This window comes from Bubalus kerabau, chromosome 1, assembly GCF_029407905.1.
Source record: "Bubalus kerabau isolate K-KA32 ecotype Philippines breed swamp buffalo chromosome 1, PCC_UOA_SB_1v2, whole genome shotgun sequence".
In the NCBI taxonomy this organism is placed as follows: Eukaryota; Metazoa; Chordata; class Mammalia; order Artiodactyla; family Bovidae; genus Bubalus; species Bubalus kerabau.
This window is the reverse complement of record NC_073624.1, coordinates 214,090,005-214,113,394: the sequence shown is the minus strand read 5'-3', so window position 1 is coordinate 214,113,394 and position 23,390 is coordinate 214,090,005. Positions and strand designations below refer to the sequence as shown.

At 45.2% G+C, this 23,390-nt stretch overlaps 1 protein-coding gene across 3 annotated transcripts in view; it reads left to right on the top strand.

Annotated features, from left to right (window-relative positions):
- Positions 1–23,390, top strand: part of FSTL4 (follistatin like 4) — a 537,703-nt gene that overhangs the window by 89,323 nt on the left and 424,990 nt on the right. For 2 of the 3 annotated variants that reach the window (XR_008704427.1, XR_008704423.1), the window contains one exon: positions 114–326. The gene's annotated coding sequence lies outside the window, so the exon portion shown is untranslated. Of the gene's footprint in view, positions 1–113; positions 20,114–23,390 lie in introns of those variants that run through there. The other variant, XM_055553669.1, reaches the window with a different exon arrangement.

Genomic DNA, 23,390 nt, shown 5'->3' with positions numbered 1-23,390 from the left:
AGCTAAATTTGCAAAAGTAAATAATCGACATACATTTTCTAAGGTAATTGCAATCTCAGAAATATAAATTATTCTGGCATCTCATTCTTCGAATTTGTTCTTATACTTTGCAGTTGAACACAAAGTCCACAAGCTTAAGTCCATGAGCAGCAAATCAAGACTGAAGACTTTCTCCTTGCAGTGCCCCAGTAATTTCTTTGTTTCAATTTTATTAGGCATATGAGACCTTGTCTTCTTGTTGTTAATATCAACATTTTAATTTCTCTTCTTATTATTCATTTTAATGAAACAAGAGGGCATGATGCAATAAAAATATTTAAGGATAATTGTACAAACCTGCCTGGCCATGCTCCTTAACCTGGATTGGGGGCTGGCAGACAGCGCCACCCTGCAGATCTCAAATATGCATCCTTCTGGTGAGTTCTGAAGGTCTGAAGCTGGTACGTGAGTAGTGGCTTAGAGAGTCTCCACATGTGTTGTACATAAGTGTGGGTGATTCCAAAGTTGAAATTATGAAGTCAAGGATACCTGTATTGTGAATATCTTTGCAGGCAGTGGAAGCTGACCTAGCTCTGTAGGAAGAACACAAACTTACTGAAAAAGATGGGCTGCTCAGAAAGCTGTTGGGGGCCAGAGCACTAGGTCCAGAACTCTGCTTTGCGGAGCAATGGCCAAGGTCATGATACAGAGCTGCTCTGATAAGAAAATGTTACCAGGAAACCCTCAGGGCTACAAATGCTGCACTAGGAACTCACAGCACATAGCTAGGAACTCACTGGGAATTAGTGCTGAAAGTACCCTTGCCACTAGCGCTGACAGGGCTCTGTGTCAGATTCTTGCAAGTCCTAAAGCAAGCCATCTCAGGCAATCTCCTCACCAGCAAAACATTAGCCCTCTCTGAGCCGGTCTCCTCATTTTCCTTGCGTAGACCTGTATGGTGTGTCCCTCTGGTGGAACCAGACTGCAACCCTGTGTCCTAGCTGCAGAGCACTCTGGGAAGTGGGATTTCTGGCTTCTGCCATGGGGAAAAGGTATTGGCTCGGCCAAAGAGTTAATTCTGGGTTTTCTGATCTTAACGGAAAGACCCAAATGAACTTTTTGGCCAACCCAATGTTATAAGATAGCTGATTCCCCAAACATGAAAAGAATGTTCAAATTTGCTGGGACTACAGAAAAGAGGAAGAAGGAGAGAAGAAGGATAAGAACTGTACAAGTACAAATAGCTATGTTATTCACTCAGTCGTGTCTGACTCTTTGCAACCTCATTGGATTGTAGTCCACTAGACTCTTCTGTCCATGGGATTTCCCAGACAAGAATACTGGAGTGGGTTGCCATTTCCTTTTCCAGGAGATCTTCCCTACCTAGGAATTGAACCTGGGTCTCCTGCATTGCAGGAAGATTCTTTACTGTCTGGGCCACCAGGGAAGCCCAACCAATAGCTATAGTAGATTATTTTAAAGTCTGTGTAATATTGCACTTTATGCATATAATGCATCTAGCAAATACTTTACTAGTATATATTCAAATGATTTCCTTTGTTTTTGCTGTTAAAAATCATATTTGCATATGTGTGTGTATACACATAGGTAGATCAGATCAGATCAGATCAGATCAGTCGCTCAGTCGTGTCTGACTCTTTGCGACCCCATGAATCACAGCACGCCAGGTCTCCCTGTCCATCACCAACTCCCGGAGTTCACTCAGACTCGCATCCATCGAGTCAGTGATGCCATCCAGCCATCTCATCCTCTGTCGTCCCCTTCTCCTGCCCCCAATCCCTCCCAGCATCAGAGTCTTTTCCAATGAGTCAACTCTTCGCATGAGGTGGCCAAAGTACTGGAGTTTCAGCTTTAGCATCATTCCTTCCAAAGAAATCCCAGGGCTGATCTCCTTCAGAATGGACTGGTTGGATCTCCTTGCAGTCCAAGGGACTCTCAAGAGTCTTCTCCAACACCACAGTTCAAAAGCATCAATTCTTCAGCGCTCAGCCTTCTTCACAGTCCAACTCTCACATTCATACATGACCACAGGAAAAACCATAGCCTTGACTAGACGACCCTTTGTTGGCAAAGTAATGTCTCTGCTTTTGAATATGCTATCTAGGTTGGTCATAACTTTCCTTCCAAGGAGTAAGCGTCTTTTAATTTCATGGCTGCAATCACCATCTGCAGTGATTTTGGAGCCCAGAAAAATAAAGTCTGACACTGTTTCCACTGTTTCCCCATCTATTTCCCATGAAGTGGTAGGACCAGATGCCATGATCTTCGTTTTCTGAATGTTGAGCTTTAAGCCAACTTTTTCACTCTCCACTTTCACTTTCATCAAGAGGCTTTTGAGTTCCTCTTCACTTTCTGCCATAAGGATGGTGTCATCTGCATATCTGAGGTTATTGATATTTCTCCTGGAAATCTTGATTCCAGCTTGTGTTTCTTCCAGTCCAGCATTTCTCATGATGTACTCTGCATATAAGTTAAATAAACAGGGTGACAATATACAGCCTTGACGTACTCCTTTTCCTATTTGGAACCAGTCTGTTGTTCCATGTCCAGTTCTAACTGTTGCTTCCTGACCTGCATACAAATTTCTCAAGAGGCAGGTCAGGTGGTCTGGTATTCCCATCTCTTGAAGAATTTTCCACAGGTATATACTAACATGCAAATATATTTGTATACTTTAACTTATTTTTGTAGGATTAACTCTTCAGAGTAGAAGTGCTGGTCACAGGATATTTAAAATCTTAGAATTTGAAATGTATCGTGACATTGTCTTCATAAAATCTTGTTGAAGTGCCTCTCAACAAAGATAGGTCATGTTTAAAGGCATTATCAAATTTAGAGAGTTTTGATAATATTCAAATAATTAAAAATGAATCATTAACAATACATGTATATACAGGACAGCTTTATTAACCAGAGTATCTAGAATAAATGGAATAGACCCTTGCCCGACTGAGCCTGATAACAGAATGTTCACTGTACTAGTTATCTGTGGGTCTGTACATGGATTTTTCAGGCTATTATCATGGGCACTCTGAAGCTGGGTCCTCGTGATGAGCGTTAACTCCAGGTTGCTCAATCACCCATAGGGCTGCTACATATGGTTGTACAGAAATGACTTACTGACTTTAGGAGGTGCTGTTTCACAATGTAGTCTACGGAAGTTGTGACCCCCATGCGCACCCTGGAGTTGTGCAGTAGATAACCAGCACAACAGTACCCAGCACCCCTGCCAACCAAAGCAAAAGGAGTCACTTGGAAATCTTTCCATATTTCTTTTGGACTTTGAATTCATTTGTCTAAGGCAACTGATAATGAAACATTAAGCCCGTTTCCTTTCCTGGGCAATGAGGCAGCTATGGTGACAGTTTCTAAGTACCTAGAAATGCATCTTGAATTCTGTGACATTTCACATTCCCTACTCTGCCCAGTGGCCAATGGCTTCTTCTTCCAAGTGACATATTGATTGTACATACATGCAGGGTGACTCTGACTGTGTTCAGTGTTTTGAGCTCATCATCTGTTACCTCATTCTTATTGTCATCCTAGGCCCAGACAGTATCAAATTGGAAGCAGTAGTGTAGAAAATTATGAACAACAAAAAAAGACTACAGCTGTGAAATGAATCAGGCCATCGCTCCACATTTAGTATTTCCCCTGATATAAACACCTTGCTTCTTTCTTCACCCTGTTAGGAGGTCTCAGAGCCAGGAGTGGGCTGGGATAATTAGAGCTAAACTCTGACCTTGCTTTGGAGTTGGGTACAAGGTGTCCCTGAGAGCAGCAGATTCTGCTGTCCTAGAAAACCTGTCACATCTTTGAGGCTGTGGGGTGGCTCACTAGGGTGTGACAGCCAGGAAGCTGGGATTGACACGTGGTGATTTATGTGACTGTGAGTGGCAATTTCACTCTTACAGGGCACCGGGGATGGCCCCTTCCCCCAGGCTTTATGAGACTGTCATTAATCACACCCCTCCAGGTGGATCTGTGACCAAGGGGATAATGAGAGGATGCCATGTTGCTAGTTGGCACAAATGTAGGTGCAGCTCCGTCCGGGCGGACAATTTCATGCACCAGCAGAGGGAGAAGCCTTAATGAATGGCACGTGGGCTGGGCGCACCCCGTCACTGTGATAACCGCAGGTTCCTCTGTCATGGCACTGTGCCTGTTGTCACTTTCGTGTTTGTTTAACATACCTGTGGTGGATGTGAATGGGGCCTGCCTTTTAATGTTAATCAGAACCAGTGCAGATTCTTTCTTCCTGTTCTAAAAAGTCAAAAAAAGTGAAAAAGTGAAGTCGCTCAGTCATGTCCAACTCTTTGCAACCCCATGGACTATAGCCTACCAGGTTCCTCCATCTGTGGGATTTTCCAGGCGAGAGTACTGGAGTGGGGTGCCATTGCCTTCTCCATCTAAAAAGTCAGTTCTGACTCTTTTTCTCCTGGCTCATCAAGAGTCTGGGCAAAGAAGTTGGGGGTGGAGAATGTGCCTGTGGGAAAGATCACTGTGGGTAGGGTGGCCACCTTTGACTCTTCCCCAGGCTCATCCCTGGACTAGGAGAACATGAGGTTGTAGATGGAAGCTTGTGGGACCCTCTGAACCCGGGTGGTCAGAGATAATGCAGTACAGGCTAGGGCTGGAGGCTCTGGTCCATGCAGGCTCCGTGCCGCCCACTGCTCTTCTCTGCCCTCCCTGCTTCTTCCTCAGATGGCCCCAGGAAGGGGAGCTCGCCCCTTCCTCCTCCAGGGATTTGGCCCTACTTGGAACTCCCTGACTTGACTTGGAGCTCTGGGTCTGCTTTGGAAGCAGAGGAAACTCTGAGGACAGGATGAGGGCCTTTCTTGGGGAAGGAGCTGAGGCTGTTGGGAATCTGCCTGGGAAATCTCTCCCCTTTCCAGGGTCACCCTACGAGCCCCACATACCTTCTCTGTTGACTTAGGGCTGGGAAAAACCTGATGACTGGTCATAGACCCTCCCCTCTCTGACACTCAGGATCCCTATATATGTATTTAATCATCCACTCAACAAATGTTGATGGATCTATTGCCACTCTGGTCTAGGGATTGAGGATATACTAAGAAACTAAAGAGATACATGTCCAGCCCTCATGGAGCTCACATTCCAGTGGGGATAGAGAGTTAAAAGCAAAATATATAGTGTGTTGGAAGATAAGTGCTATGGGAGAAAAACAAAGCAGAGAACAGGGATGGGGCATGTTTGGGTGGTGAAGGGTTGAAATTTTACGTAGGCTGGTCAGGAAAGGCCTCGTGAAGAAGCAGAGCCCTGTGGGAGAGGGGGGAGCCTGTTGGGGTCTGGAAGGCAGCCTCAGGCAGGCGGGCGCCTGGAGTCTTCCGCAAGGCCCGTGCAGCTGCAGCTGCTCCTTGTTCAAGGAGGACGGAAGGGAGACGCACATCAGAGAGATGATGGGATGATCGTGTAGGGTCTTACAGGCTCTCATGAGGACTTGGGGTTTTCCTTAAAGTGAAATGAGAGGTCTTTAGGGGATGGGGTCAAGAAAAAGAGTGGCATGGTCCAACTGATATTTAAGAGGAAGCTCTGATTCCAGTTTTGAGAATAGTCTATGGTGGGTCAGGTTGAGGGGAAGGGAAGCAAGCACTCGTGATGTAGCTAAGAGTTGGCGGTGGCCTGCGACAGTGCTGGGTGGCTGTGAAGGCAGTGATATGCTGAGAAAGTCAAGCTGAAAAAATTTGCTGTTTATGTCAGAGTGTTCTTCCTATGTTTTCCTCTAAGAGTTTGATAGTGTCCAGGCTTACATTTAGGTCTTTGACCTATTTTGAGATTATTTTTGTGTATGGTGTTAGGGAGTGTTCCAGTTTCATTCTTCTACATGAGCTGTCCAGTTTTTCCAGTAGAACTTATTGAAGAGACTGTCTTTTCTCCATTGTATATTCTTGCCTCCTTTGTCATAGATTAGGTGTCCATAGGTGCCTGGATTTATCTCTGGGCTTTCTATCCTGTTCTGTTGATCTATAAAAACAAAAATAAACAAATGGGACCTAATTAAACTTAAAAGCTTCTGCACAGCAAAGGAAACTATAAATAAGACAAAAAGACAACCTCAGAATGGGAGAAAATACTTAACAAAGTAACTGACAAGGGATTATGCTCCAAAATGTACAAACAGCTCAATACAGATCAATTAAAAAAAAAAAAAAAACAACGAAATAACCCAAACAAAAAAATGGGTGGAATACCTATATAGACACTTCTCTGAAGAAGACATAAAGATAGCTAACAGGTACCTGAAAATATCCTCAACATCACTAATTATTAGAGAAAAGCAAATCAAAACTACAATGAGGTATCACCTCATACCAGTCAGAATGGCCATCATAAAAAATCTACAAACAATAAACGCTGGAGAGGGTGTGAAGAAAAGGGAATCCTCTTGCACTGTTGATGAGAATATAAATTGATACAGCCACTATGGAGAACAGTATAGAGGTTCCTTAAAAAACTAAAAATAGTATTACCATATGACCTAGAAATCCCACTCCTTGGCATATACTCAAGGAAAAACCATAATTTAAACAGATGCACACACTCCAGTGTTTATTGCAGCACTATATACAATAATTAGGACATGGAAGCAAGCAACCTAAATGTCCCTCAACAGAGGAATGGATAAAGAAGATGTGGTACACACACACACACACACACACACACACAGGAATATTACTCAGCCATAAAGAGGAACAAAACTGCAATTTGCAGAGGTGTGGTTGGATCTAGGGACCGACATACAGAGTGAAGTAAGTCAGAAAGAGAAAAACAAATATTGTATAATGTCACTTATATGTGGAATCTAGAAAAATGGTATAGATGGATTTATTTGCAAAGCAGAAATACAGACACAGTTGTAGAGTACAAGTGTATGAATACCAAGCAGGGAAGAGAGGTGGGATGAATTGGGAGATGGGGGTTGACATATATACACTACTGTGTATGAAATAGGTAAGTAATGAGAACCTATTGTATAGCACAGGGAACTCAAAGTTCTGTAGTGACCTAAGTGGGAAGGAAATCCAAACAAGAGTGGACATAGGTATATGTATAGCTGATTCACTTTGCTGCACAACAGAAACTCACACAGCATTGTAAAGTAATGATACTGCAATAAAGATTAATTTTAAAAAAGATTTGCTGATGGATTCAATTGGGATGTAACAGAAAGAGAAGAGCCGTGGATGACTTCAGCATTTTGGACTGAACAACTGAAAGATTACCATGTTCAGATCTGAGGAAGACTGAGTGGAGAAAATTCAACTTTGAAGAAAGAAAAGTCAGGAATCAGACTGAGCCCATTAAATTTGAGATGCCCTTCAGCTATTCAGAGGCCCCACCTGGTGGCTCAGATGGTAAAGAATCCGCCTGCAATGCAAGAGACCCAAGTTCAATCCCTGGGTTGGGAAAATCTCCTGGAGAAAGGAACGGCTATTCACTCCAGTATTCTTGCCTGGAGAATTCCATGGACAGAGGAATCTGGTAGGCTACAGTCCATGGGGTCACAAAGAGTCAGACATGACTGAGAAACTAATACTTTCACTTTCAGCTACTCAAGGGGAGTAGCTCAGGGTGGGCCATATAGGAGCCTGGAGTTCAGGAGGATGGTCTCCAGGCTAAAAAGATAGGAGTTTCAGAGTTGGCAGCTTGCACGGGTAATAAAAGCCATGAACTGGAAGAGGTCCTGAACACAGCGAGTAAAGGTACTGAAGAGCAGAGATCCCAGGAATAGGACCCAGAGCACCTCAGCATTTAGAGGGAGGAGACACAAATAGAAACAAGCATAGCAGATCAAGCAGGAATGGCCAGGGAGAGACAGAGAAACCCAGTGAGTGACATCCTAAAAATGGAGTGGAGGAAATATGGCTAAGGCAAGCAGGTGATGAGCTGTGTCCAGTTCTGCTGGTCACTGGACTGCAAGTTCATGAGCACAGGGACTCTTCCTACCTTATTCTATGCTTGATGCCCAGCTCCTAAACTAGGGCCTGGCACAGAAAACATGCTCAACAAACAATTTGTTGAATGAATAAGTCAAGTAGGATAAGGACTGATAATTTTACCACTGGATGTAGCAGCATGGAGGTGACCTCACAAGAGCCATTTCAGTGGTGTGGTAAGGCTGAATACTTACTGAGGTGGGCTCCAGGGGAGAAGAAGTGCAGGCACAGGACAGAACTGAAAAGTGAGCTTCTAGCTGGAGAAAATACAACATTAAGTCCAGTCTGTCTTGTCACATCACTAATGGGGTCATTTTCCAAGAGCCTGGCTTTCACCTTGTCACCGCAGCTCCTCAACAGAATAAAGCCCAAACTGCCCTGACACAGTCCAGTTGCCATCCGTCTTTTTTGCTATCCTTAATACCTTTCTTTTCCAGTCAAACAATGCAGATCCCAGATGCCTTACGAACTGTGTAACTATCAGTAAGTCACTTAACCTTTCTGAGCCTCAGTTTCCTCATCTGTATAATAAGGATAATTACTGTATTCAAGGGGTTGTTAGGGAATTAAGCACTAGTGTTCAGTTGATATTCAATAAGTAGCAATAATTTTTATTCCTATTTTTGCACATTTGCTTGTACTAGGTCCACCCCACCCCACACCCCCCATACTCCATCTGTTAAAGTCTGCTCCAAGATCCTATTCGAGACTGTCTGTTCATTTATGCATAGCTATAATAATAATAATAAGAGCAAATATTTACACAGCACTTAGTCCTTACTAAATGAGTGCTTTGTACATATGAACTCATTTAATTCTCAGAGCAACCCTGGACAGCAGGTTGTGTTATTGTTCCCACTTTGTAGAAAAGGAAATCAAGGTAGAGTGGTTAGGTGCCTTGTCTCAGGCTGCACAGCTCTCAGGTGGAACAGTAAGGGTGTTTCAATCATCCTCTCTTCAGAAAACCTTTACCTAGTGTGCACTGTGAGCCAGGCCTGTGGTTTTGAAATGAGAAAGATTCTGCTGTGTTCTTAAGGAGCCCTCAGCATGGCCTTCCTGACTGCTTAGGGCAAAGGCACATCTGTTGAATTCCTGTAGCCCTTACTGCCCATCCCATTCGTGAAGTGTGAAGGTTGCTGAATATTACTCTGACATACAAACCTGCAAGCTCCTTGAGCCATGCTAGTGGGCATAAAATCGTATCTTATTTTGATTTGCATTTCCCTAATGGCTAAGAATGTTGAGCATCTTTTCATGTGCTTTTTGGCTATTTATGTATCTTCTCTAGATAAATGTCTATTCAAGTTCTTTTTCTGATCTTGAGTTGTGAGGGTTATTTATATTTTTATGTTGTCCCCTTATCAGATATAGGATTTAAAAATATTTTCCCCATTCTGATGCTGCTGCTAAGTCGCTTCAGTCGTGCGACTGAACTTCACTTCAACTCTGTGCAACCCCATAGATGGTAGCCCACCAGGCTCTCCCATCCCTGGGATTCTCCAGGCAAGAATACTGGAGTGGGTTGCCATTTCCTTCTCCAATGCACGCATGAATGCTAAGTCGCTTCAGTCATCTCTGACTTTGTGTGACCCCATCCCCATGGACAGCAGCCCACCAGGCTCCTCTGTCCACGGGATTCTCCAAGCAAGAATACTGGAGTGGGTTGCCATTACCTTCTCCTGGTTGTCTTTTTACTTCCTGATGTTCTTTGATGCATGGAAGGTTTAAATTTTTATAAAGTCCAACTTTTCTGTTTTTCTTCTGTTGCTCATGCTTTTGGTATCATATCTAAGACTACATCTCTAAATCCAAGGTCATGAAATTTTACCCCTATGTTTTCTTCTGAAAGTTTATGGTTTAAGCTTGTATTTATGACCAACCTAGACAGCATATTAAAAAGCAGAGACATTATTTTGCCAACAAAGGTCCATCTAGTCAAGGCTATGGTTTTTCCTGTGGTCATGTATGGATGTGAGAGTTGGACTATAAAGAAAGCTGAGCACCGAAGAATTGATGCTTTTGAACTGTGGTGTTGGAGAAGACTCTTGAGAGTCCCTTGGACTGCAAGGAGATCCAACCAGTCCATCCTAAAGGAGATCAGTCCTGGGTGTTCATTGGAAAGACTGATGTTGAAGCTGAAACTCCGATACTTTGGCTACCTGATGTGAAGAGCTGACTCATTTCAAAAGACCCTGATGTTGGGAAAGATTGAAGGCAGGAGGAGAAGGGGATGACAGAGGATGAGATGGTTAGATGGCATCACCAACTCAATTGACATGAGTTTGGGTAAACTCTGGGAGTTGGTGATAGACAGGGAGGCCTGGCATGCTGCGGTTCATGGGGTCGCAAAGAGTTGGACACGACTGAGCGACTGAACTGAACTAGGTCATGTATCAATTTTGAGTTGATTTTTTGTATGGAGTTAGATAGGGGTCCAAATTCATTCTTTTGTATGTGAAAATCCAATTGTCCCAAGTGCCACTTGTTTAAGAGACTGTTCTTCATTAAATAGTCTTGGTTTCCTTGATTAAAATCAATTGGCCTTATATATATATGTTGCTGGACTCTCAGTTCTGTTCCATTGGTCTATGTTCCATTGGTCTTTTTTCCAGTACCACACTGTTTTGATTATTGTAGTTTTGTAGTAAGTTTTGAATTTGGAAAGTGGGAAACCTCCAACTTTGTTTTCCCTCCAGTCTTCTTTTTCAAGGTTGGTTTGGCTTTTTAGGGACCCTTGAAAAGCTTTTTCAATAAATGACATGGGGCAATTTGACAAGCTTAGAGGAAACAAAAAGAATCTCAATCTAAGTGTCAGACCTTGAATGAAAGTTGTCTCACAATGATGATTGACTTAAATGTAAAACTATTAAACTTTTATTTTAAAAATAGAAAAATCTTTGATATCTGAGAGTTAGAAAGTGAAAATGTTAAGTTGCTCAGTCATGTCTGACTCTGTGTAGCCCCATGGACTGTAGCCTGCCAGGTTCCTCTGTCCATGGGATTTCCTGGCAAGAATACTGGAGTGGGTTGCCATTTCCTTCTCCAGGAGATCTTCCTGACCCAGGGATCAAACCCAGGCCTCCTGCATTACAGACTGGATTTTTTTACTGTCTGAACCACCAGAGTGAGCCTTAGACTTGATACGAAAAAAAAATCTATAACAAGGAAAAACTGATAAACTTTACCACATCAAAATTAAAATTGTTTGCTCTGCAAAAGACTCCATGAAAAGGATGAAAAGACAAGCTAGAGACTGGAAAAATATATTTTCAAACCACATGTCCACAAAAGACTAGTATTTAGAATATACAAAGAACTCTCAATATTCAACAGTAAAAACAAGCAACCTCAAGAAATACAATTAGAAAATGGCCTAAAGACATTTCAATAAGAATATACAGATGACAACTAAGCACATGAAAAGATGTTCAGCATCCCTAGTCACTAGGGAAATGTAAATTAAAACCACAATGAGGTATCGCTACACACCTATCAGAATGACTAAAACAAAAAATAGTGACACCAGTAATGTAGGTAGAGAAACAGAATCATTCATGTATTGTTGTAACATGCTATAGTCACTCAGGAACAGTTTGATCTTTTCTTGAAAAGCTAAACATGCAACTATTAGCCAAACCAGCAATTGTACTCAGCATTTATCTCAGCAAAATGAAAATTTATGTTCCTATATAAACCTGTATACAAATGTTAATAGCAACTTTACTTGTAATAGCCAAAAATGGAAACAACCCAGGTGGTTAAGCATCTGTGGTACTTCCATGCCATGGAATATTACTCAGTAATACAGAGGAACAACTATTGATATGTCAAACAATTTGAATGAATCTCAAGGTAATTATGCTGACTGAAAAAAAAGCCAGTTTCAAAGGTTAAATCTTGTATCCTTCTCTTTGTGTAACATTCTTGAAGTGACAAAATTATAGAAATGAAGACAGAGCAGTGGTTGCCAGGGGTTAGAGATAAGGAGTGAGAGGCAACAGGCAGGGTGGGAGGGTCCCTGTGGTGCTGGAGAGATTCTGTATCTTGACAGCAATGATATCAGTATGTGGTTGTGATACCGGACAAAGGTCTTACAAGATATGTGGCAAAGAAGTGGTAAGTGACAAAGATGTATCACTGGGGGAAACCAGGTAAAATGTACACATGATTGCTGTGCATTATTTCTTACAACTGTACATGAATCTCCAATTATTTAAAATGAAAGGTTTAATGACAAAAACAATAAGTGCTACATTGTTCAATTTTTTCCATTTATAATGAAAGACTGCAAGCTTGCTGGTGTGCAACACGTGAGCACACGCAGTGGTTAGAGGGATGTCAGATGAGGACACTTATTTTTCCATCACTCAGTTTATCTCTTGGCTGAATAGCACTGACTGCTGGGATGGTCGAGACTGTTACATTTTAAATTGTTTTTCTTCTTAGTCAAATATGTTTGATTTGTGCCCATAATAGATTGCATTTAAAGACTAGAAACATAAGGAACCAATGATGAAATACAAGATAATTAAGAGCAAAAAATGGCAAAACTGTAATCCTACTTCAAAATTACCTTCCCCAATCTGAAAATTGCATTCATCTGATTAAAAAAAAATCCTTATATGGATCATCAAGATGTCCTTGGTACTTCAAAAACAGTGTGAAGAGGAGAAAATAGAGTAACAATTATACCCAATTTGGCTTTTCATTTATTGAGAATAAAGGGTCTACCCACACCCACAATGAGCTATTTGCAGAGTGCTTGCAAATAGCGGCCTAGAATCTGTCCCCTCTTGTCATTTATAAGCAAAACATAGAAATGATAAAAATAAACCAGTAGTGTTTTTAGCATAAAATTCCATAATTTCAGACATAAATTCTTGGAAAACAGCTTTTGCTTGTACTGGTGCTGCGTCATGGAGTTACATCTCAAAGTATTTTTAGTGTATATACATTCTCCAAGCCAGATTTGACACGTCACTTTTTAGTATATTTATTCAATATAATTTAGAAAATTGTGCTTTCTTTTATGTAATTTTAAAAGAGTTAACTGTGTATTTGCTGTTAAATGATACAAAGTGGAAATTTGTCTGTAATGACTACATATTATAAATATTAGTAATGAATGCATTAAAACAAACTGTAGCATACAATACTTAATATGATACTCTTAAATAATTTGAAGGTTAAAATCACTTCTTTGTCATATACCACAGAAAAATGGCAAAACCAGTTTAAAATTTTTTGAAGACAGTAGAAATGAAAGGCATTTGCAAGTCACATATGGCTGGGCAGCGTGGTGGGTGTGCATGCATTTGTCAGTTTTAAACTATCCTGAACACATCAGCTGTTAAGTGCCCACTGGCACTTATCTAGGGCAATTAGGAAATGCGGGTCCTGGTTAATGACATGTTCTCCATAACTGAAAATTACTATAGGTGTGAGCACTGGATTGGGGTCAAGAGACTTCAGTCTTTCACTAACCTGGGGTTCTTGGACAAATTAAGTGGGATAATGACAATATTAATAGACACTTATCTCCTATGGCGGGCTTCCCAGGTGGCACAGCGCAAGAGAATCTGTCTGCCAGTGCAGGAGACACAAGAGAACGTGGGCTCGATCCCTGGGTCAGGAAGATCCCCTGGAGTAAGAAATGGCAACCCACTCCAGTATCCTTGTCTGGAAAATTCCATGAAAAGAGGAAGGAGCCATACAGTCCACGGGGTCCCAGAAGCATCGGACATGACTGAGCACACATGCATGCATCTCCTATGGTGAGTGTCTGAAGCCAATCAAATCAGCTTTTATTTACATTTTAGCTTCTTTCTCATTTGGTATGTTTTCTACTCTAAGTAACAGAAAGCCAACTCAATCGGTTTAAGTCGTGAGGAAAATAGAAAACTAGAATTTAGGGCAGCCTCAGAGTTGGTTATTTTAGCAGCTCATTTCAGCAGGACGTGAAGGTCCTAGGTTCCTTCTGGTGTTCTGCCATCATTCATGGCCCACAAGGTTTCTCTCAGGGTCACAGGATGGTGGCCATGGGTCTGGGAGGCCCTGCAGGTCGTGAGGGTATCAAGAGAGAAAAGCAGTACTATCTCCTCTAGTGCACTTCTTTACCTCCCTAGCTGCCTTTCTTGCACCTCTCCTTGGCTCGCACAGGGTCCCTTGCTCACCCCTTGACCAGATTCCAGCAGGGAGAATGGGAGCTCCAAGACTGGCTTAGACTGTGCCGAACACAACTGACATTCCACAGACAGAGAAGAGAGAAAGACTATGTGTTTGGTTTTGACATGACAAGAGTTCATGGTGAGGACAAGTAAGTACACATACCAGTAGGTTCAGAACAAAAGGTTTTCTAGGCACTGGTGTGTAGAACATGACTTCTGAGATCTGGATTAGCTGCCACGAGTTTAGACACTCCGTGCCACTGATGCAGAATTGCGTCGTCATCATGAGGGCAGGCTGATCACATCCAAGCGCTGCCATTTGCCAGACAGATTGCCTGAGATAAGTTGTGTACCATCTCTAAGTTTAACTTACAAACTGGGGATGTTATGGAGTTAGCTGTTGGGAGAATTAGGTAAAACAACATATATGAGGATTAGGCCTAGTGCTCAGTGCATAGTTGGTAATCAATGAACATTCAGTGCTGGTCTGATGCAGTGATGGCCATGATGAGCTGATATGACCTTGTACTTCTCAACAGCTGACTAGTTGTTTTTCCTGCTTTCACTCTTCTATCAGCCAGTATCCCCTCTAGCCATCTATTTTCCATAGAGCATCCAGAGTGAGCTGTTAGAAACATATAGAAGATCATGTCATTCTCCTGCTCAAAACCCTCTCATGGCTCCCATTACACCTAAAATCAGACCGAAAGTCATTGTGCATCACAGCTTAGAGTGTCCATATGGTCTGGCTCTTGCCTAGCTCTCCGCCTTCTTCAGCAACATGACCCACATCCCTCTGCTTTGTTATGTTGGCCTGAATCACATCAAGCCTGATCCTACATCACATTTTTTATGCTTGTTGTGCCTTCAGCCTGAAAACTCTCCCCACTAAATCGTCTCACATCTTGTCCCCTCATTTATTCATGTCTGTGCTCTAAGCACCTCCTCAGAGAGATCTTTGGCATTTGCCCTCTTAAGAACAGTTACCACACTCACTCTGAGTTACTCTTCCTCTTAGCCTGGATTGTCTAGAACAGGGGTCCTCAAGCTCTTAGATCTAATGCCTGCAGATCTGAGATGGAGCTGATGCAATTATAATAGAAACAAAGTGCACAAAAAGTGTAACGTGCTTGAATCATCCTGAAACCATCACTCCCTCATGGTCGGTGGAAAAAGCTGTCTTCCCAAAACTGGTCCCTGTTGCCAAAAAGGTTGGGGACCACTGGTCTAGAAAACCACCTGAAACAAAAGCTCATGTGCTGATACTTGACTGAGGAGGGATACAGTCGCAGGGAAGCAGGAACAAGGAAGAAGAAAGATAAAATACTGAATGGGCTGCAGCTCTGCAATCACTGTAGCTGAGGGCTTGGTCTCCAAGGATGTCTTGAGATGAGGCATAGAGCTCTCTGCATCTCTGTACAGACCATCCAGGGAAGGAAGTAAGACTTGATCTGCTGGCTCCCTCCTGTACCCCATCTCCCATTGGTCAGGTCCACCCACCCCTGAGGCAGAAACTCCCCACCCCGACTCCACCCCAACCTCTATGATGTAGTGAGTAGCCCCCCAGGTAGTCCCTGGGGAAGCCAGAGCTGCAGGGCTCCAGTCTGACCGATACCAGTATTCCTTTGTCAGTTATTGCCACACACAGGGCATCTTGATCTGAGCTGCTGGCAATAGCAGCAGAGGCACCTGGCTCTAAGAATGTGCGAATAGTACAGAGCAGTTGATCAGGCCACTCTGGCCAGGAAGCAAGGCAAGTAGCCAAAGCCCTAGTGGAGGATAGGGGCAGAGAAGTCAGCATGCCTGCTCAGATTTCAGCAGTGTACAAACTAAGTCCAGCACCATCTGATACATCCTCATCCTGCATAGCTCTCTTCCTAACACTGAAGATGACCTGCCATAATATTGCATATTCATTTGAATGAAGCAGATATTCAAACAGATGAAATCTCCATAAGTAGGAGCTCATCTTTGCCAGTGATCCCCTTTTCAGATAGTCATGCTATTTACCATCCTCTACTAGTGAGCTGGAAAATGGGGTCATGACAAAAATATCCCTTGTGACTGAAGGAGGTTGGCCCCTCCCTTGGCTCTCTCACTGCGTTGCCTCTCTCACCTGGCTTTCTAATCCTAGTGCACACGCTGCTTTGTGGCCTGGAGGCCTGGCCTTCTCATCCCAGATGGTCCCTGTGCACATGGAATTCTGAGAGTAGCTGAGCATCATTTCCTCTTGTTATCCATGCCTTTCTTAGGCCCCTTGTACCATCAATCTAGGCCCTGGGAGTTCAGTGGGACTTTTGTCTCTGGAACAGTACTATGGTGAAGGGTTTTGGTTTTCAACTCCCTCTACTCTCTCCAGTCACAATTCCCTTTCCATCACTACATCTTCTCATTCATCCCACCTTCTTAATTAAAATTCCGACCCTACACCAATTCTTCATTGCCTTGAAAAATTTCCCAAATCAGTTTTCTCCTGAACGAATACCTTATCTCCATGCTGACTCCCTTTCTCCCTAAATCAGAGTTTAAAGTAATTATTTCTGAGTGTGATTTTAGGTCTAGGATTTTGAATTTGGTGCCTACACTGCCTTAACTTCTAGATGACAATGCATCATCACTTAAGAATTAATATTAGACTTAAGGAAAACCTTTCATGTCACAGCTTTAGATCAGAGTAGGCCTAACTTCTAGCAAAATAAAGGCATCAACTTGTAGAGTTGAAAATGCTCTCAGAAGCTCACTGAGTATGACTGCCTCCCCCTTCACCCTCTCCCAACCCCTTCTTAAGAGCTGAGGAAACAAGCCAAGGAAAGGTAGGATTCTTCCTGACTCGCACAGCCAGAGAGGGACAGAGGCAGGCCAGGGACCCGGTCTTTTTGCCTCTCTGACCAGGTCTCTCCTAAGATCTAGACTGCTGCTTCAATCAACTACATAGTTTGGTTTGAAGATTTACTAAGACATTTCTGGGGAGGGAGCAGAATGTTAAATTATGCAAGACAAGAAATACTGTTCCCTTCCTATTCCCACCTTCTAATGTGATCTCCTGGTCTGGCTTCTAACCAGTATTACTGGGGACTGTCTGATTTGCCCAGGGTGGACTTGACCCAAAGCCAGGGACAGAGTAACTTTTGGTAGAATCTGAGCCTTCTGATCCCCACAGCTGTGTGTCATCTCTGGGTATCTAATGTGCAGCTGCAATCTGAAATGACCTGTAGGAGACTCCATTATTTGGCAGCAGTTTTTGGTCATATGGTTGTGGTTTTGGTAAGATTAGAGACAGAAAAAAGTTTTAAAGCTGGCAAAGTAAAATCCCTAATACATATTGGGGATTTTAAAACTTCCTGATCTGGTAAAGAAACACACTGGTAAGTTTCTCTTTGTGTCTCTGAGTCTGCCTGGGGAGTAATCTGAATTTATGTTGCCTTTTAACTTTTTCCTTTCAAACTTACTGAATTGTATGATTTCAACATTTAAGCATCACAGTTGGCTACTGAGAATCATCAGTGTGCTCGCAAGTCCTGAAACAAGATTTCAGGCAAATTCTGAAATTCTATGTGTAAAATCTAGCCCATTTTCTAAGTTGGGGAGTATTATTAAACCAAGAATTGCCCTGAGAGGTGAAAGCATAGAGAAACTGAAAGAAGTGTCAAGGTCTGCTGGCGTCTGATGCTGCCTCCCTGAAGGCTTGTTTTATTTCGTCATTCACACTTCACCTTTTTTTATTCCAAGGTGACTTTTAATTCCAGTCTTATTTTATGCACAGTAGTCACAATAGCTCACTTCAGATGTTAGTATTATCTCTAAGGGATATTCTGAACATCTGATTTGCAGCAGCTACATTTCTCTGCTTCTGTGGGAAGTGGAGGAAGTTTATGGAAGTCCAGTCCCTGCATTAAAGGGAGCTATTTCTAATCTCGGTTGATCTACAGACCCTGACTTACATATGACCCTGAGTTATTAAAAAAACATACCCCAAGGCCTGCCTTGGTTATGTAATAGGGTCACTAGGCTGACTCAGGGACTTTGTGTTCAGAGCTGAGAACAGAAACTGGTTTTTCCAAACACCTCAAAGTCTGGGAAGGTGGCTGAACCCAGCCTCCAGGCTGTGGGGACTCCATCTTGACCACTGACTTCAGAGGGAGGCTCAACATGTTTCCAAACTTCCCAGCTTCCGTTTACGTGTCGTCCTCATCTTCTTTTTCCCACGATGAAAAGTGCTGTCCCTTTCCTGGTCTGGCTGCTGAGAGTCTGGCCTCAAGCCAGCCTTGGAGTTTCAGTCATGGGTGGCCTTGGCAAAGATTCATGGTCAATTCTGAGACAGCATCATGCCTGCCAAGGCCAGGGGCATGGAACATGGAGCAGCCTTTATGCTTCTGAGGACAAACCATGGTATCCAAGGGAGAAGTCACAGCAGAGTGAGACCTGGAAGTCACCCAGATTTCCTCCAAGTCCTCATTTTACAGATAGGGAAACATACCAATAGCAGAAATACAAATGGCTCTGGGTTACAAGCTGAGTGATAATAGAGGGAGGGCTGCATCCCAGAACTAAACCTGTGTAAGGGGAGGGAACATGCTGGCCCATCCACTGCAATCTCCCCAGCACCTCCTACAGTGCCTGGTAGACACGAGACCCCTGTAGAAGGAACAAACAAATTTAAGAGCTCTTCTTCCATGTCAGTTTTGCTTCTCCTGATATTTAACTAACCTTAACAGCAGAAAAGCCCCTCTGCCCCTCCTCCAGGCCAGGAAAGATCACAGAGTCATGAATAAGACACTGTTCCCCCATGCCAGGGGATCACCTGCTGCCCACACAGCCAGAGCAGAATCCCCCCTCCACTCCTCAAAGGCTCCTGTCCATCAGGTAAGTAGTCTAGTTACCACCAGACTAGTCTGGCTGGAGTCTCCCTCCTAAGTCTGATGTCACCCTGGACCCACAGTAGGACCATTGGTGGGGGGGTGGGGTGGGGTGGGGGGGTGGGGGCTAGTTGTTACAAAGTTTCCAGTTTATTTGGTACATATTACCAAGACTAGAGATCTTTAGGCCAATTAAAGAAAACAATATGATCACTGGGCTGTGGTCTCCAAAAGCTGTAGATGTTGAGAAGGGATCCAGAAAGGTTTCGGAGCCCCAGGCTTGGAGGCGAGGTCTGGGCCTCATGTCTGGTTCTAAGCTTAGGAGAAGAAAGGACCCTCCGGTCAGACCTTGGCCAGGCTAGGCAAACGTCACCCGGGACTGCTTCTGTATGCGTGTGATTTCGTAAGATTCTGCAGTGATAGAAGGCAGATTCAGAAAGAGAGGAAAACTTCGCTATTTGGCCGGTTGTTGGTGCTCAGCAAGGGGGAGTGTTATTTGACTTTGCCTCCAGTGACAGCTCTCTTGGTGCGGTGTACCGGCCCGCCTGAGCTGCACAAGCTATGGCAGCTGATTAAGAGCAGCCGAGCATCTTGAGAGCACAGCTTTCGGGAGCCCCGCCGGGAAAAGAGCCAGAGAAGAGGAGAGGAGGGGTGTTTTGGGGGCGGCCGGTGGGAGGGCTCGTTGCCTGCAGGGATCCACAGAGCCAGCGAGGGGAGCTCACCCCCTCCCTCTGCGGCTGCAGAGATCGCACCGGAGCGCCGGAGCCCTCCCAGCCCGAGTGCGCGCCCGGCTGCTCCGTGCACCTGCCACGGGCCCCGCGCGGGTCTGAGCTGCGGGCTGGCGGCGCGCACAGGTGGCGGCGATTGGGCAGGCGGGGCCGGGAGGGTGACGTCACGGGCTCCGGTCCCGGCGGCAGAAATAGGGCAGCCGCCGCGGCGGTGCTACAGCAGCGGGCAGCGGCGGCTCAGAGAGCTGGAGCCGCGACAGCCCTCCAGCGCGCCGAGGACCCGCTGACAGCCAGGGAGACCGACCGAAGGACACGGGGTCGGGTCGCCGCTGCCACCACGGGGCGCTCCCTCCTGCCCGCCGAGTCCGGCCACCTGGTCTTCCTCTCGGCCCCGGCCGCCTCAGGTACTCGGCGCAGCTTCGGAGCGGTCGTGGGGAGGGTGCCAAGCCGCCACCGCCGCCAGCCGGTCCCCCTGCACCCCGTTGGGATCCGTGCGCCCGCGGCCACGCGTTTGCCTGCAGGGCCCGGCTGGGTGCTTGCTTGTCCTCACCGCCGCTCCGGGTGAGCTAAGTTTGCCCGCCTGCGGGGAGGCGGGCACGGGACCCCCGCACCCGGGCTAGGCAGGTGCCAGGGGCCAGGACTCGGGGTAAAGGCTGGGGCGCCGAGGCATGTAGCAAGTCTGCAATGGGGACCAGAGTGACCGGGCTGGCGCGGAGCACCGCGCAGAACCACTCGGGCCGAGCCCGCAGCGGGCGCCGGGCTCCGAGTCCCTGCAGGTGCGGATCTTGGGCTCTGGATCTCCAGCGGCCTCGGGGAGCGCGGTTGCATCTGGGCTCGGATTTGTGCCCTTGACCCGGGGCTGGGGCGTGGGGCGTGGGGCGCGCGTCCTCACTACCTCTTTTCTCCAGCTTTGCGGGGAAACTTGGCACCTGCTCGCTGCAGCTCAAAGGGCCCGCGGCGCCCGGGCCTGGCCCTCATAACCCGGAGGGCCGCCGCGTCCAGACCGAGCGCATGGCCTCCGCGGAGGAGGTGGGGAAAGACCCGGGACCCCGCACGGCTCGGGCAGCCCGCTACTCCCCTTCCGCTCGGCCGGTCACTGTTCCAAGCAAGCGCCGGTGTTACTTGCTGGGGAGTCAGTAGCAAGCAGTTTGTTTAGGGGATGTTCAAGCACCGCGCTTGGTCCTAAGAGCTTGTAATATGGGTGATCTCCCGCCCGTCTTTGCGCCAGCACAAAACGTGTTCCAAGTTTCGGGGGTACCTAGGCGACTCGAGCAGAGCGCGCTCTGCTTTGGGAGCGCGTGTCCCCTGGAGTTTAGGGAGGAGAGCTTGGCGCGAGCCTTCGGGGCTGCCTTCAGCTGACAAAGCGGTGCCCCGAGCGCTTTCGTTTGAGGCCTGCCACCTGAGGACTTCGGCACCCACCCCTCCGGCAGGAGCAGAAACCTGCTGGAAGCAGTAGGGTTTCTCACCATGCCCGGAACGTAGCGAGCATCCCGTGCCGCTTGTCCGTCTATGTAAGCTCCTGGGGACAAGGCAGCGTTGGGCCGCCTAGGTCTGCGTCTAGCCCAGAGTTGGTCCCCCGTGCGCTGTCCAGCAGACCTCGCTCCTGATCCCTGTCGCCGACATTGATGAATAGCGCTTCCGCAGCCTCGCCACCGCTTCCCTCTAGGTGTCGCTTCCGCCGAGCGGAAAACAACGCCAGTAGCTTTGGTCTGTTCCCTTCGTGAATTTGTAGCAAACCTGTGCACCAAAAATTGTACTAGATGGTCCCCTGAGACACAGACGTCCGTCCACATTCTCTGGGTCAAACAGAATTTTAGTAGGACGTGACACTAAAAATGTGCACCCTAAAATGTGCCCATTTCACGATCCATGAGGAGAGAAAAGGGGTCAGGTAGAAATTCGGACTTTTCTGGAAAGTCTCAAATTATTTTCCTACCATCAGGGTTAGGGGAAAGCGAGAGATGACTTAATCCTGGAATGATCCAGACAGGCCGTGGGTCTGGGCAATGGTCAGGTGGATCTGCTCACCTGGGAAGGACACGTCAGGGGAGTGAGGGATGTGGCATCTCTGACCCCAGAGGCCCAGCAGCCCTTAGTCAGTAGCTCTCATGGAAGACCTGAGCTGATGCCCTACAGGGCCATGTCTGCTTCCCATCTTAGTTTTGTGAGAAGACACTGCAGCATTACTAGATTATTTCTGTTTAAACACACTCAGATGAATGTTCACTTTCTTCCCATCCTGTATAAAAAAAGACAGCCCTCTCTCCAAAGACTTCAGACAGAGCAAAGGTCAGTGCAAGAAAATAGTTTTTGATGTAATGAATATGAATTGCTTAATAAAAGTGACAGTGGATTTTCCTCTCTTCAATTTTTTTGCCCACCTTCTATTATTGTTAATTCCAGGAAGGTTTCCCCCCTCCCCTCTAAGAGAGAGGCAGCTTGTTTTGGGTATGGGGAGAACCTTTATCCCTTTGGCTGTGTCCTGGAGGTAGTTAAGGGAGGGATAGATTGAATTTTCCTACCTTGATCTGCCAGTCATTTAGGATTCTTCTCCTCCTAAGGGCTACAGGCTTCCCCCCACCCTCACACCCTGCTCCCCACCCCTTTAGTGATCTTCATGATGTGATCTTTTGTTTGACAACATTATATTTCAGAAATTGGCACTGACTAGTCAGGATTTCCTAAAAATCTCCTTAATTGCTACTTTGCCTTTTTTGGTATTTTTTTTTTTGCAAACTCAACCTTCTTGTGATGCTGTGTGCTTACTAGTTAATCAAATTAGGCAGTCATTTCAAGAGCACATCTTTGCTTACATTTTCTATCTTGGTGCATAACACAAGGCATACAACTTCAAGTAAAACACAACTACAGTGGAGAGAACTTGGTACTCCAGAAGTATAATCTGAATGTTGAGGCTTCTGTATGTTAGCTTCATAGTAAATAGGAGTGTCATAGGTTTACACATAGGCTAATTTAGATATCAAATTTATCAAATGTAGGAACAATTAACCAAAGAGACAGAGTAGATAATTACTGGGGAATGCAATATAACTTCATTATGGCTTGCTTCATTGTTGCCTTCATATGTTTCCATGCCTAATTTCCTTGGATTGGTATTCTAGAAACTAGGAAGTTTGAGCCCCTCTCTTTTTTCCTAAAAGACTCACCAATCAAAACTGCAGTCTTAAGCCTTGCAAAAGAAATTAGCAGATAGCTTCCTGGTTTTAGTTTGGGCTTTTGATGTGTTTTTTTTTCTTTGAACATGGGGCAAGCATGCAGAGAGAACTGTAGGATTTTGGTGTGTGCTGCTGACTGCCAACATCACATGTGTAAAAGGCAGTGCACCTAAAAGCAGTTGGCTAGAGCATACACTTTTCAATTAGGATGGAAATTCAGGAGGCTCGAAGTCACAAACCTTACCGTCCTCTTCAAGGCTGGATGGTGTTGCTCAGTTCTGCCAAATGATCTTTGTAATTTCTGGTCCTGTCTGTGACAAAGAGGAGCCGTTTCTGCGTGACTACTCCATAATGTCTGGACTGGTAATGTCACCATATTCTGAGAGAAAAGACAAGAGAGAACAAACCAGGGAATAATCTGCCCCAGAGCTCTGAGGGTCAGAATTCTTCCCAAGTTCTTCCCAAACAGGGCTGGATCCTGGAGAAGGAAAGAGAAGTTTGTGTT